This window comes from Pocillopora damicornis, chromosome 2, assembly GCF_964200805.1.
Source record: "Pocillopora damicornis chromosome 2, jaPocDami1.2, whole genome shotgun sequence".
Taxonomy (NCBI): Eukaryota; Metazoa; Cnidaria; class Anthozoa; order Scleractinia; family Pocilloporidae; genus Pocillopora; species Pocillopora damicornis.
Genome location: NC_142671.1, coordinates 9,703,124 through 9,719,759, shown reverse-complemented (window position 1 = coordinate 9,719,759; position 16,636 = coordinate 9,703,124). Strand labels below are relative to the sequence as shown.

Here is a 16,636-nt window from a genome sequence, read left to right as displayed (position 1 = left end):
CTGCATCTTTAACGTCAGTTCAACTGCCAGTTATAGTTAAATACTACAAACGCTTCGTCATGCGAGTTTAGCAAAAAAAACTAGCTCATCCGGGTCTTCCAAAATGGTATTACTGTCCATCAAAATACCAGTGTTGTAGCCGCCCAAGGGAAGACCTTTGCCCCTCGAGCGACGCTTCTCTCGTGCTATCCAAACCTTCTGCGTGTATTCATACTTCGATACATGCAAAATTACCATCAAAAATTGAATCAATATTTTTGATTTAGAACAAACCTAGGAATCCATCAAACACAATGTTGAGGGAGGCATTTGAAGTGTATGTGGTTGTACATGCTCCACCAACATGATGTTGGACAAAACATGTCTGTTTCTACCTGATTTATGCACAGCTCACACAAGGTAATTCAGTGTAGACGGAAGAACATTCATGGTAATTAGTTTTTAAAAGGGAATAAGGAGGAAATACATTTTTTGTTTTAACTATACGCTGTTACGGGAAAATTTACTGATTTTTCCCGTGTGTGTTATTCGGTACATATTCATTCGTAAACTTTCACATTTAACCATTTCAAGTCCTTTCATTTTAATAAATCAAAAAATGCATAAAAAACCACAGTAGCTTTTGAATAGATTTTTGTTGTTACTCGCTTTCATCGTATGCACCTGCTTGTCGGCACTTTTGTTATTTATTACATGGTTTTTTAGGTAAATATAAGTGTTAATGGTCTTTCTGGAAACATTGGTTTTCATGGTAGATAGCAGCTGAGTTTATACTCGTAGATTTAATTTCTTTTCATGCGATGGTTTCCAAACCAATCTTGCATAAATAAGCAGAAACTTTTAATTGCTTTTCCGTTTTTTTTATTTCCTGAGCTGCGCTACTGCAATTAAGATAGGTATTGTTTTCTATATCAGAACTGTAAATTCGCACCTAGGTTTCCTACTTTAATGGCCTAGAGTTTATTGCATCCGTCTTTTTAATTTTGAGATTCTTTCCGTCGTAGAAACAGATGGAATATTTAAGTAGTTTTCGTTTGACTTCAGAGAGACTTTTTTTCCGCTCCTTTGTGTCCTTATTCAAATATTGCGATTTGTGTAACAATAGCACTTCACACCAGTTACTTCTTAAGCAAGTACCTTGTACAGTTTTGATGATTACAAACTAGAGTATGCTAGAGGTCATGTCGCTTGTTGGCCTGACCTAGAATAAAAGTACTGTGGAACAAAAGATTGTCTTATCCTTGACGTCCGTATAAGCTCGCTCGAAGTATATCTCCGTGTACCAGGAAATCGTGACGAGTTTCCGTTCTCGCTGCCAAGTCGTCTCTACAGAGTTATTTCCCCCAGTTGTTATTGTTCCGTCCGCGAAGATTCAGTTTCCCAGTTTAGCGAGCGAGAAAACTTATCGTCACAACGCTTAATTTATTTCATTGCATTGTCCACGTTACATATAGGTGGTGAGAAAATAACTAAGGTATTAGGTGAACTCTGATCTGCCAACTCGATAATTATGTGGGTCAACTGTCTTTGGCTCTCGATAAAAAAACCGAAGAAAATAAAAAAAAAAAAACAAAAAGAAATGCAAAATACTTATTCACGCAACATCCTGTGTAGGTTATTCAGCTAAAGTAGTAAACTTATTGAACAAACGGTCTAATACTAAATTGAGTTTTCAACCGCCGAAAAAATTATAAACATTGAACTTTACCCTTCACATAATTTTTCTACAGACAAGAGAAGAAAAGACGAGCGCTTTGCTTCGGTAATTGGTTTCTTAAATGCTGATTACCATGCTTTAAATGGTTGCATTCAAAGTGAACTGAACAAGAAATATGTTTAAAGACACAGTTAAAAAAAATAAACTATAAACTATCCCTTCAAAGTAATAAATAGCATTCTAGTGCCAACGAGTTGCACAGAATAAAAACGATCAAAGAATGAGTAACTAAACAAGTACGATTTATTTCAATAAGTTGCGATTAGATTCATTTACGAGAATGAAGAGCCCACTAAAAGTTGCCTCGCTCCCAACAGTTAACTTCGTTGCTCAATTAGACTGATCAGCATAGTCACCTTAATACTGAGAAATGATGTAATAACTTTGCATCTTTCCTTTAAGAAAACCTCGGCCGAGCAGAGTCTCCCCTCAACGTCAACTTTGTTCATTCCACTTACTCGATGTTAATAAAGAATACTGCATGGGCTTTGTGGGAGTATAACGCATTGATAAAACACGACTTGCCATAAAACATAACCAGTGGACTTGAGTTTCACTCCTTGGCAAGTCATTTCCTCAATGAGTTTGTAAATAAACCCCTTCAAGCGGCTAGTATGCCGGCTGATAAAGTCCACGGCTAGGAAATTGACTGATAAATCAATATTGGGCCGAGAAGCGAAGCTTCGAGGGAAAACTTGAAATTTTTTAGGACACTCTCTCATGCTCAGCCAAGGACATTGTCAGCCAACATATACCAGAAAAGGGTTACTAATTTTATAACCCTCCCATTAATTTTCATCTCGTGCGAAAGCCACTCGTAAAAAAAGCCACTGTTTATCTGATTGCAGACACGTATTTTAATATAAATTATCACTGGACTCAAACGACTTTGTTTTCCATCCGTGTAAAATACTAGAGATGGAAAGAGATGCTTTTAAAGTCAGGAACAGGGAACGGGCAACTAGGAACGGTATTCTGGGACCGAAGTAGAGACGTTATCCGCATATCAATTCAAAATGGCAAACGACAACGCGGAAAAGCAGTCTCGGCATCAGTTATAACTCTTTATGGTAGCGTCCTTCGAACTTTATTCCGCGTCAAGTGTCGAAGTCAGTAGCCGGCATTAGGACTAAGAGGACCACCCTTGCCTGCCCTTATATCATGTCATTCTTGAAATATGTCAATTAATGCCACAAATTCTCTCTGCTATTCTATTTTTCCTAAACCCTGTATAGCAAACGAAACATCAACTACAACTGTAATAAACTGTCACTCAGGTCTCTGTAAGAGCGAATCTATTTACAACAGCGGGAAAAACCCATAAAAAACTCTGATTAATTTCAGAAGTAATTAACGTTTACGAAGCCAAAACATTTAGCACGCAGAGCAAAAATGATAAAGTCTTTTACTATGTAACGCACAATTTTTCATTTTCTTCTCAAAGAATAGAAGAGATGGTAATTTTTTGTCCCTTGCTGTCTTTTCAGTTGGTTGCCAGTTGATCATTTACTAGTTGTATTTAATTGATCGTTCAGCAATGTAAAAGCATAACCTCAATTATTTGATATTTCATGCCTCTCCAGGAGACTCCTTCCATCTCATCGATAAAAAGTGACGGGGCTTGTATTTCAAAGCAATAATCCCGCTTTGGGTCTGCTTAGAAACTTATTACGATGGCTGCTTTTTATTTTAATACGAGTAGAAGGCGTTTACCACTTGTCTAAAATGACCCCAGGCCGACTAACCGTACGAATGAATAAATATCATTTAAGAGCTTTCATGAGATTTTGAGAGCTTTCATGAGATTACCATAAGAATAAAGAATATTTCAATGATCGAGGCAGACGGTTTTGATATACAACGGTCATGTTACAATTCATTATTAATGACCTGGTCTGGTCTGTCGCTTCCCACCAAGGCGTTTTTTCCCGCCTGTATGTTAATTAACGCCTTTGTATGCAGCTTGAAGTTGAGGACTATTCTGACATTGCTAGCTTGACTCGGGTACAAAAACGCATGGAGGACAAACAGTTAAATTGCTGTCGATGGTTCCTAAATCAGGGTTTGGACATGATTTATGAGCACATAGCCAGGTCGCACAAAATTATTGCCATAGTGTTTTTGTTAACTTGTTTGTTTTTGTAATTCAATTAAAGCGATTACCATTTGTCCAAAGTGGCCCTGGGACCGACCCAACGTAAGAATGAAAAAAGTTTTGTTTATCATCAACAGTTTCCGCATTGTTTACAAGAACTATACGAGAATAGAGAGTAATTAAATGATTGGAGCAAACTATTTTGATACTCAAAAGACATGTTTCAGTTTAGTACGGGTGAACTAGTCTGGCCTGTCAGAGGCAACAAAGGCGTTGATTCTGTCCGTTTATTGATTAACGCCTCTAATGACCGTGCTGTGGCATTTTTAAAATTAAAATTGCTTGCTTTGACTTGAGTAGAAGCACATGGAAGACGAAACGTTAGTACTGTTGTCGGATCTTTCCTTCCTTAGGGCTCGGCAATTTATGATTACACAGCCGAGTCAAACTATTATAACTTCTAATAGAACGATGGCAAAATCCATCCACCAAATATGACTTCGTATGACACAGTTCATAAATGAATCAACAGAGAGTAAATTCCCCGAAAGTCGCAATTTTTCCTGCTGAACTAGAAGCTGCTATAGGGTAGGTAAAGTTCACTCATAGGATCTTCAAATGTGGATTGCGATCAAATAGGATTGGAGAAAGGTCTTTCAGCTTGTTTTTGTTTAATCTCCTATTTAACCAGAATAGTCAAGAAGATTAGCTGTAAGCTTATCACAAGAATAACAAAGATTTATCAACGAAACATGACCTTAGGCTCCCTGAACTTTTCCCTCTAGTCTTTTTTTTTTTTCTCTATGGGTTCAACGTCAATATGAACCATACAGAAGTCTGTCAGGACCACACCTACTTTTTTTGACCCCATCATATCGATCGTGACATATTATAAATAAGTGGTATGACATGTTTCTTTTTCCTTACATAACTAAGACAACATTTTTATTTAAATCACAACTGTAATGAAGTTGGCAAACGTAATTCAACGTACAATATTTGAAGATTGCTGAGGTTGGCAAGCAAGTCAGATGGTAGCTCCTCCAAATGGTTATCACTCAGGTCTCTGTAAAATGCAATGGCATTTACAAATAACGTGTACAAGGGGAAATATCCGTGATCAACTCTGACTTTATTATTCTCAGGTGATTAGCGTTTACAAGAAGACTGAAAAATTTATTACATAGTTACAAGAATGGATAAAGAGGAGAATTTCTTCTATAAGGGTGATGAAACTCTTACATGGACCAAACTGTCCCTATAAACTCAGCAATCATATCAATAAATATCAAAATCGAAAGGCACCCTTGCATAGTAAATTGCAAATAAGTCAATTTATTTTCAAATAAAAGTGTGCGTGACCAGAAACTTTACCAAATAATTTCTATTGTTAGAAGATAAAAAAAATTTCCAAGGACTTTAAGGTTCTAAATATTCCTGGATGAAGGCTGCTTAGTGTGTTGTTGTGGATATACCTGTGATTTGATTGGAACGATTGTCAAAGGCGTTGATACTGTCCGTGTATTGATTAACGCCTCCATATGCAGGGTGCGGAGTGTAGAGTGACTAGTGCATAGTGAGGACTGCGCTGTGGCATTTAATTGCTTGTTTTGACTCGGGTAGAAACACATGGAAGACGAAACGTTAGTACTGTTGTCGGATCTTTCCGTCCTTAGGGCTCGACAATTTATGATTACACAGCCAAGTCAAACTATTATAACTTCTAACAGAACGTTGACAAAATCCATCCACAAAATATGACTTCCTATGACACAGTTCATATATGAATCGACAGAGAGTAAATTCCCCGAAAGTCACAATTTTTCCTGCTAAACTAGGAGCTACTAAAGGAGCAGACCCAATGAAAGAAAGGTAGGTAAAGTTCACTGACAGGATATTCAAATGTGGATTGCGATCAAATAGGGTTGGAGGAAGGTCTTTCAGCTTGTTTTTGTTTAATCTCCTATTTAGCCAGAACAGTCAAGAAGATTAGCTGTTAGCTTATCACAAGAATAACAAAGATTTATTAGCAAAATCATGACCTTAGGCTCCCTGAACTTTTGCCTCTAGACTGAAGTTCTTTTTCCTCTATGGGTTCAACGTCAATATGAACCAAAAAGAAGTCTGTCAGGACCACACCTACTTTTTTGACCCCATCATATCGATCGTGACATATTATAAATAAATGATATGACATGTTTCTTTTTCCTTACATAACTAAGACAACATTTTTATTTAAATCACAACTGTAATAAAGTTGGCAAACGTAATTCAACGTACAATGCTTGAAGATTGCTGAGGTTGGCAAGCAAGTCAGATGGTAGCTCCTCCAATTCCAAATGGTTATATCTCAGGTCTCTGTAAAATGCAATGGCATTTACAAATAACGTGTACAAGGGGAAATATCCGTGATCAACTCTGACTTTATTATTCTCAGGTGATTAGCGTTTACAAGAAGACTGAAAAATTTATTACATAGTTACAAGAATGCATAAAGAGGAGAATTTCTTCTATAAGGATGATGAAACTCTTACATGGATCAAACTGTCCCTATAAACCTAGCAATCATATCAATAAATATCAAAATCGAAAGGCACCCTTGCATAGTAAATTGCAAATAAGTCAATTTATTTTCAAATAAAAGTGTGCGTGACCAGACACTTTACCAAATAATTTCTACTGTTAGAAGATTAAAAAAATTTCCAAGGACTTTAAGGTTCTAAATATTCCTGGATGAAGGCTGCTTAGTGTGTTGTTGTGGATATACCTGTGATTTGATTGGAACGATTGTCAAAAGCGTTGATACTGTCCGTGTATTGATTAACGCCTCCATATGCAGGGTGCGGAGTGTAGAGTGACTAGTGCATAGTGAGGACTGCGCTGTGGCATTTAATTGCTTGTTTTGACTCGGGTAGACACACATGGAAGACGAAACGTTAGTACTGTTGTCGGATCTTTCCGTCCTTAGGGCTCGACAATTTACGATTACACAGCCAAGTCAAACTATTATAACTTCTAACAGAACGTTGACAAAATCCATCCACAAAATATGACTTCCTATGACACAGTTCATATATAAATCGACAGAGAGTAAATTCCCCGAAAGTCACAATTTTTCCTGCTAAACTAGGAGCTACTAAAGGAGCAGACCCAATGAAAGAAAGGTAGGTAAAGTTCACTGACAGGATATTCAAATGTGGATTGCGATCAAATAGGGTTGGAGGAAGCTCTTTCAGCTTGTTTTTGTTTAATCTCCAATTTAGCCAGAACAGTCAAGAAGATTAGATGTTAGCTTATCACAAGAATAACAAAGACTTATCAACGAAACAGCGACCTTAGGCTCCCTGAACTTTTGCCTCCAGTCTGAAGTTCTTTTTCCTCTATGGGTTCAACGTCAATATGAACCAAACAGAAGTCTGTCATGACCACACCTACTTTTTTTGACCCCATCATATCGATCGTGACATATTATAAATAAATGGTATGACATGTTTCTTTTTCCTTACATAACTAAGACAACATTTTTATTTAAATCACAACTGTAATGAAGTTGGCAAACGTAATTCAACGTACAATTGTTGAAGATTGCTGAGGCTGGCAAGCAAGTCAGATGGTAGCTCCTCCAAATGGTTATATCTCAGGTCTCTGTAAAATGCAATGGCATTTACAAATAACGTGTACAAGGGGAAATATCCGTGATCAACTCTGACTTTATTATTCTCAGGTGATTAGCGTTTACAAGAAGACTGAAAAATTTATTACATAGTTACAAGAATGGATAAAGAGGAGAATTTCTTCTATAAGGATGATGAAACTCTTACATGGAACAAACTGTCCCTATAAACCTATATCAAAATCGAAAGGCGCCCTTGCATAGTAAATTGCAAATAAGTCAATTTATTTTCAAATAAAAGTGTGCGTGACCAGAAACTTTACCAAATAATTTCTACTGTTAGAAGATTAAAAAAATTTCCAAGGACTTTAAGGTTCTAAATATTCCTGGATGAAGGCTGCTTAGTGTGTTGTTGTGGATATACCTGTGATTTGATTGGAACGATTGTCAAAGGCGTTGATACTGTCCGTGTATTGATTAACGCCTCCATATGCAGGGTGCGGAGTGTAGAGTGACTAGTGCATAGTGAGGACTGCGCTGTGGCATTTAATTGCTTGTTTTGACTCGGGTAGAAACACATGGAAGACGAAACGTTAGTACTGTTGTCGGATCTTTCCGTCCTTAGGGCTCGACAATTTATGATTACACAGCCAAGTCAAACTATTATAACTTCTAACAGAACGTTGACAAAATCCATCCACAAAATATGACTTCCTATGACACAGTTCATATATGAATCGACAGAGAGTAAATTCCCCGAAAGTCACAATTTTTCCTGCTAAACTAGGAGCTACTAAAGGAGCAGACCCAATGAAAGAAAGGTAGGTAAAGTTCACTGACAGGATATTCAAATGTGGATTGCGATCAAATAGGGTTGGAGGAAGGTCTTTCAGCTTGTTTTTGTTTAATCTCCTATTTAGCCAGAACAGTCAAGAAGATTAGCTGTTAGCTTATCACAAGAATAACAAAGATTTATTAGCAAAATCATGACCTTAGGCTCCCTGAACTTTTGCCTCTAGACTGAAGTTCTTTTTCCTCTATGGGTTCAACGTCAATATGAACCAAAAAGAAGTCTGTCAGGACCACACCTACTTTTTTGACCCCATCATATCGATCGTGACATATTATAAATAAATGATATGACATGTTTCTTTTTCCTTACATAACTAAGACAACATTTTTATTTAAATCACAACTGTAATAAAGTTGGCAAACGTAATTCAACGTACAATGCTTGAAGATTGCTGAGGTTGGCAAGCAAGTCAGATGGTAGCTCCTCCAATTCCAAATGGTTATATCTCAGGTCTCTGTAAAATGCAATGGCATTTACAAATAACGTGTACAAGGGGAAATATCCGTGATCAACTCTGACTTTATTATTCTCAGGTGATTAGCGTTTACAAGAAGACTGAAAAATTTATTACATAGTTACAAGAATGGATAAAGAGAAAATTTCCTCTATCATGGTGATGGACGATTTTCTCTTAAAGAAGCAATTGAATTATCCATTCATCTTTGCTTCTTGGTATATTTGGCAGCTGGTTGATTAGCTATTTAATGCTTTTATTTTTTCTTTTTTTTTGTCTATTATTTGAATTTATTTGACTTGAATGATTACATGTAATATACGCACAAGATTGTCGTTGTAGCTGGCAGTTTCCATGGAAATGATTTAAGTTGTTTTCCCCTGCAGTTAACTACCACTGACTTGCATTCACAGGGTTCTGGACAATCAATTGTAGTATTTGATGCCAAATCATTGCTTCTTACGGTTTCAACAGCTGTTCAGTTAAATTTACATAAGTGATAAGTATTTCCAAAATAAGAAACAAAACTACCAACTGATGACTGATGATTACTAAATATATTTAGTAGAGAGGGCTAAATTATTCGCCAATAGTATTTACGAGAAGTGAAATGTCATCGCTTACCCAATAAAAAAATAAACACGAACATGGTTTTCTTTGTGACAGACATGACGCGAGAATCACCTGAAAGCACAATAGACAAGATCAGCGCTTAAGATCGAGGCAAGCAGGCATGGCAAAGAAATCTATGTGGAACGCATTTTCAGTCTTTTGGTCAAAGGGGAAATAAACTAAGGCGAGCTTGGAAAAATTTGAAGAGCTGAATATAATCTTGAAAAAGCAACCATAGGCGTACACTAAGGGACCAGTCTTTATTTATCAACGGTAGGGGAAATGAAGGGGGAATCAGTCGTCGCCAACAGAGTATAAAAATAGAACTGTAGAAAATTGACAGCCGATTGACTTTTAATGAGGGGGACTCATGCAAATATGAAAATGACTATTTATCGCCGAGGGGGGCCGGGGGAGGGGGGAGGCAGAGGATTTGGTGGACCACGTAGGGGTCAACAGAAACGGAGGGGGATCAGTCGTCGCTAACAGTGATTAAAAATAGAACTGTAGAAAGTTGACAGACGATTAATTTTTAATGAGGGGCACTCATGCAAATATGAAAATGACTACTTATCGCCGAGAGGGTGGGGGGGGGGGGGGCAAGGGGGGGGATTATCTGAGGAAATCACGTGGTGTTCAGCAGAAGCGGAGGGGAGGGGGGGTATGTATCGCCAACAGAGTATAAAGATAGAACTGAAGAAAATTGACAGCCGATTAAGTGCGAATGAATGGGGATCATAAGAATATGACAATGACAATGAGCTTTATTGCTGAAGTCCGTCATCAGTCGTGCCTGGTCTGAAACAAGCTCAAAGAAAAGCCTTTGAAGCCTTTTGAAGCAGTCTGTGTTGACGTTACACTAAGACCTGCGATTCAAACGCACTATAAAAGTACTTGTGAACAACAAAAAACCGTCAGATAATTGTCGTTTTTGTCATTAATTTTAAGTTTTAAGCAGATGGTGAAAAACAATTACCCGCTCCCAAAAGAGAAAAAATTGCTGCTCAGTTTTAAAAAGCCTCACAAACAATTTCAGTGATTATTCCTTTAGTCACAGAGATAACGAAAATAACTTTCTTATTGCAATCTCAAATTAATTGTCGTTTTGTCATAACATTTTCGGTGAATTATTTTACCAAGAGAGAGAGGTTGCTAAACATCCGTCTTTTGACAACCGGCCGAATGTTAAAGGATGACGTAAACTGTAGCACGATGCCATAATGATTACATTAGTTTCTGTTGGACATGTTAAAAGCTAATCGCATAAACAACCATTGCTTCTTCAATTTCTGTTAAAAATCGTTATTTATGTGTAATTTTCAAAACAAAAAAACAGTAAGTATTACGGAGCATATTGATTTTTTTCAGCCTGACAACAACATAAAGTCAAAAGCATATGGTGCGGTAACAGTTACTATGACTTGATCACTGAAAAAACTATAACTGGCTGTAACTATATATTTTTTACCAATTGTTCTGAACTATTAAATGTACTAGTTGCAGTACACAAATGGATGAATTCAATTATTTACCTGAACTACCCCATTGAGGAGTCTCTGGTTTCTTGTAAGCCACAATATTGCACCGTTAAAGACAGAATTGCTAAAATAACGTTATTTGAATACGTTTGCAATAAATTGCATGAAAACGTGGATTTGCATGCATAATTACCGATAATTATGTGGTGGACGATACATAATTAATATCCCGGGGAACTGAAATTGTTTTGAAACTTCCAAACTTTTCAGGAATTCATCTTTCTTTAAAAAACTGAACTGTTCATTCGGCTTCTTGTCTCTACTTATAGCAAATATTTGTGTTTTTTCATTTCTTTTTCGTACAATATGTTCAATGCCTGTCTAAAATGACGTTATTGTCATTGTTGTTATTTAAAAACTAGCGATCTTTATCATGAAAATTCAAATGAAACACGTAGGATGAAATATTTTTAGTTCACAAAGAAATTTTGAATGGTAATACGACTGAAGCTGAGGAATACCATTCATTCAGAAATAGATATTAGTAAAAGGTGTATTTCCGAGGAAGTGAAAAGAGTGCGCATGCCCACAAGAAGCTAAAGCCTGGTACGTTGCGTTTCAATACATAAATTTCTCACCAACACAGATTTTTCTATGTTGTCGCATTTAACAAACCAGATCTCACAGACCGCCCAAAACTAAAGTGGGGAGTTTTTTTTAAAAATACATATTTATGTCCTGATGCTTTGCCGTAGGTGAACTTTCCATTGCAAATCTAGCTCTTTTTAAATTATTTAGGCTAAAAGGTGAATTTCACATACAGTTCATGTTTCTTTTCATGTTTCGTGTAACAGTTTGGTCATATCATATAATATCTAAATTTTTCAAACTTCTCAGATTGAGCCTGGGCTGCTTGTTGTGTCGGACATACCAAATATGTCAACATGTTCAGATCTTTTTAGAAGAATAAGACAACCATCAGCCCTGCATGTTACGATTCATGTACTTTTATTCATGGACGGGGAGCTGTTTATAACCGTTTTCCTTAGGCACTCGATGAATCATACACGAGGGCCAGATTACAGCTCTTTATAATAAACTAGCACAAACATATTTCATGCATTAAGTAATAATACGAACTATCACTGGATCAAACAATTCGTACCCTAATTCTACTAGTTTGATCAAAATGAAGGATCAAAATGAAGGCCATTGAAAAAGTCCGATATTTTTATCATTTTGAAGATTTAACTGAATACTTTTCGAATGTCATTTATTGCGGAGTAGGTGGACGCCACACCACCAAAAATTCCAACAGCTATGAGTTCATACAAGAAAACCTTGATATGAAGAGGAATATTACGTTCAATTCTCAAATAAAGCAAACAGGGAAATACAAAGGTCAATGCAGTTATTGTGGATCCTCCAATAAGAGACAGAATGGGACCAAACTTTGGGATGACTTCGCCAATGCCAAGAATAAAACACATGATGGCGGTGCGAAGGAGGCACCGTTTGACACCAAATCCTGTTGGAAAAGAAGACCGAAAAATGACTTAAAGTAGCGTAAGTGCCTAACATTAAAACGCTGTGTGGATGGGGGGTTTTATGAAAGCAAGACGCCGATAAGGAAAACAGTTTTACACGAAAGAAGTAAGAAAAAAAAGCGCTCGTATTTCGCCCCTAGATATATAAGCGTAGCTGTGGACCCTAGAGCTATCTTGATCACATTCCTTGTAAAATATTAGATTCTATGTTTTTTTACGGAATAGGTAGACGTCCATCGCAACCCTTGCTTCCCGCTGAATTAATGAGATTAACCCTGGGTGTATTTAAACCAACCTTGAGGTATCCTCAAAAACTCCTCAAAAGACTGCGATACTGGGTTTATCACAATAACAAAGCTTAACAGCAGGTGAAGTGTGATCAGTACAAGCACTATGTCTAACATAAAAGCAGCTGCGTCATGTCCTTCGTATTTCACGCTCTCGAGAATGTTCGATGTGATGTTCTTGCCGTAAGCCACAAACCGAGGATTGACACAGGCAGATCCATGCTTACGACACCAACCTACGCCCAGAACACAGAAATTGGAAACTTGGAGCATTTTTTCATGTCTGTCTGAATCGTTGGAAAGGTTGAAGCGCCACCAAATGAAAATAATATAGTTCCGAAAGCTAAAAGAAAAGGAGAAATTAGAAGAACTCAGCAGCATTGAGGAATGAATATAAGGTTCACTTTAGATAAAACCTACCATCCTCATTTTTCCTGCGAAATTTTAGCCACGCAGTGGATAGCTCTTACTGACGATTAAAATGTTAAAATTTCGCGGCACATTCCAGTAAAAAAGTCGTGTCATTTTTTTATTACACTGGATAATCTTGTAAGTCGACTTGGCCACACCGAGACCATTGACAGCCTCTGTTCAGAAATGGATCACAGATGCAGTCAAAACGTGATAAGAAAAAACAAAAGAGCACATGAAGCACAGCCGGTTGTGTCACTGATGTTTTTACCACATTTTGATGTCTTCTGTGATCTATTATTGTACAGACCCACAGCAACGTAGAATCGATTTTCTAATTGTAGAGATGACGAAAGGTTGTTAATAATGACGTCATCTATGCGTTTGTCTTCCAACAGAACATAAGTAATACCAATAAAATGCTTGTATAATTCAGCTTATCGTATAATTTTATATGAGTAGCATATATAATTATATATGATAATAAGTCCACTTAGGAAAACACACCTGAAAAGAAACTCTCGAAGCTTACACTAGGTTGTTCAACAGTATTCAAATCAGACGGCATATCCAATGCGATGCACACGCAGATCATCAAACAAGCCATAGCTGTTGCTACACTAGCACTGACAGCGATCCCTCAGAAGTGCTTGGGCGTTCCCAACCACGAGTATGGCAGCAGAACAGCAAAACAAATCACGAGCCAAATACGCAATTCACCGGTTTTCCCAACATCAGCCACGTGCAGATTGACAAGATTTGTCAAGTTTCCCGCCGCCAGGATCAAAAACACTACACACACCCCTAGTCATAATGTCAAAACAGTAACGTCAGATAAAACCTAAACATCTCATTGTCCAAGCGTGGATGTTTGTTCCAGATGTAAAAATATTAGTTTCGGAGCCTTGTCAAAGACATCGAGGTTGACCAATGTTTCTCATGGTATTGATATGAAGCTATGTTTTGCTGCACGAGAGTTGAAAAAGAGGATTAAACTCATATTTACCTTTTGATTTACTACCCTTTACAAAAGTGATGGAACCCAGCATTTTTGCTCTCAGGAGAACGTAAGATAAGTGCCATAAGGCAGCACCATCTCCGTTTGAACCCCTTAAATCTAAAGATGTGACAGGCAATTTTCTTTCTCAGCTGTCACACATTTCTATGCATAAAATTAGTTAAGAGGATTTAGTTTTTCGATCATATTCTCTAACCAATCAGCGAAAGTACTCCTATGTTTCAAGGAGATTTTTTCATGTCAAGAAAACACTCCTGAAAGTCAGAGGGAACTGTTTTGAGTAAGTGTGGAAGATTTCAGGCACGGCGAGAATAATGATGAAGGAAAGGATGGGGCGAAATATTAGCTATAGACTTAATACAATTGAAAGTACAACTGTTCTTTCTTTCCTTTGAGACTTGTAGTGCAGAATGAACCTCTTTCGCCAAAATGCAAACGCCGTATAGGGTTAGGGGGTGGGGAAGTAAAGGGATATTGACCGCGATGATATACCTAACATTTGCCCCACAAGACACTGGTATACCTTAAAATTGTAAGGAGTCACCCGAAAATTTCCTCGGCCTGATTGTGACGCCGTGAAGGCACATCAGAACGATCTTTCGTAGCAGTCACCTGCATTTTAGTGAATGACACTGGATTCTCTAGAGATTAGCACAAAAACGTCGGTGATTTCTCTTTCGCGCGGGATGCTTATGCAAATCAAGTCACAACCTCGGTCCTGTTTCTCAGAGAGGAGAGGTCCTGGGAACGAAGCAAAGCGGAGTTCAAAATGAATGTTGTGCCGCGTAGCACTGGGAACACAAATGGTGAAACAGAGAATTAACTCTGAAGTGTAAATTAAAGTGCTATTTAAACCCATGAATAACCCACCGGGCGTTAGCCCTAATAAAGGGAAACAGGGAACCACATGAGGCAAAGAAAAAATCTTTTGACCTCGGTGGGAATCGAACCCACGACCTCCGGATTTGATCTACCGTTACTCTGCCGACTGAGCTACGAGGTCGCACAGAGAAAGTCGGGGACGATTTAGGATGGTGAATCGCGGCGAAGAGAAAGTAAGGGTACATATGAATGTTGTGCCGCGTAGCACTGGGAACACAAATGGTGAAACAGAGAATTAACTCTGAAGTGTAAATTAAAGTGCTATTTAAACCCATGAATAACCCACCGGGCGTTAGCCCTAATAAAGGGAAACAGGGAACCACATACCCTTACTTTCTCTTCGCCGCGATTCACCATCCTAAATCGTCCCCGACTTTCTCTGTGCGACCTCGTAGCTCAGTCGGCAGAGTAACGGTAGATCAAATCCGGAGGTCGTGGGTTCGATTCCCACCGAGGTCAAAAGATTTTTTCTTTGCCTCGTGTGGTTCCCTGTTTCCCTTTATTAGGGCTAACGCCCGGTGGGTTATTCATGGGTTTAAATAGCACTTTAATTTACACTTCAGAGTTAATTCTCTGTTTCACCATCGGAGTTCAAAATGGCTATTTGATTGCTAAACCTGAAATGAACTGTCTCACACGACTCTTTAAGTAAGTAACATATTTAGAAGTGGGAACCCAAAAGCAATTATTAGAAAATTCACTTGGGGCATTAGACTCAAAAATAATCGAGCAAGCAGACGTCATCTTCGTGAATCACATCATGTAAAATAGAGTAAATACTCAAGGCCTAGGTGGAGGAAACACTTTAAAAACTCACTGCCTCGCATGTATGTATTATAATAAAGCAATTATTGATTGATAACCCTGCAGCGAATGATGATGCATGTGTTCAGTCCCTTGGAAGCGTCTCCTGTTGCTCCCTAAAAGTTTCCTGGCACCCGCTTCCGTGTTCAATTTCTAAATTTAAAAATCTCTAGTTAATCAATAAGCATTTCATTTCAATGTTATTTTCAGTACTGTATCGATCAGTGTGATGTTGATGCAGACAGTCACAGCCAATGATGCTCATCTTCCATAAGCATTTTCTCCGATTGCTGGGTACGGGGACCGTACGTGTCCGTTGTACTCGCTATATGCCTCTTAAGAAGAGTCGCCCACGATCTCCCAAGAACCGTTCCTCATGATAGACATGACAGCGTGACTTGTTTTCGTCACGCAATCTTCATAAATTACATATATTTGACAAGTGCCTGATAAGTGCTTGAAATTAACCCAATCTTTTCTGTTGACAGGAGAATGACTTTAACACAAGAGATTGGACTGAGAGATGTTTTGATACCATTGGAATGCGTAATCCATTTGAACTCAGAGCTGAAGATCTCCTAGAGCAGCCAAACTACTTCACTTGTGCCTTCAGAAAAGACAAACTTGACGTACGTACGTACTGGACGTTTTCTTTGTTAACCATCAGGATTATGGTTAACAAATGGTTATGGTTAGCCGTGATGATTTCTTCAAAAGTGCTCAGCGAAGCAGAATTGTAAGTGATTCCTGTAACACAGGATGTTTACTTTGAACTCAACTTTATCGTTACAACATTACAAGTCTGATAGTTTTACAGTCATGTATGTCTTGTAGTACCTGAACAATGACCAAATGTTATATTCAT

At 37.9% G+C, this 16,636-nt stretch overlaps 1 pseudogene; it reads right to left on the bottom strand.

Moving 5' to 3' along the window:
- Positions 1-12,055: 12,055 nt before the first annotated feature.
- LOC149049830 (uncharacterized) lies at positions 12,056-16,636 on the bottom strand (annotated as a pseudogene).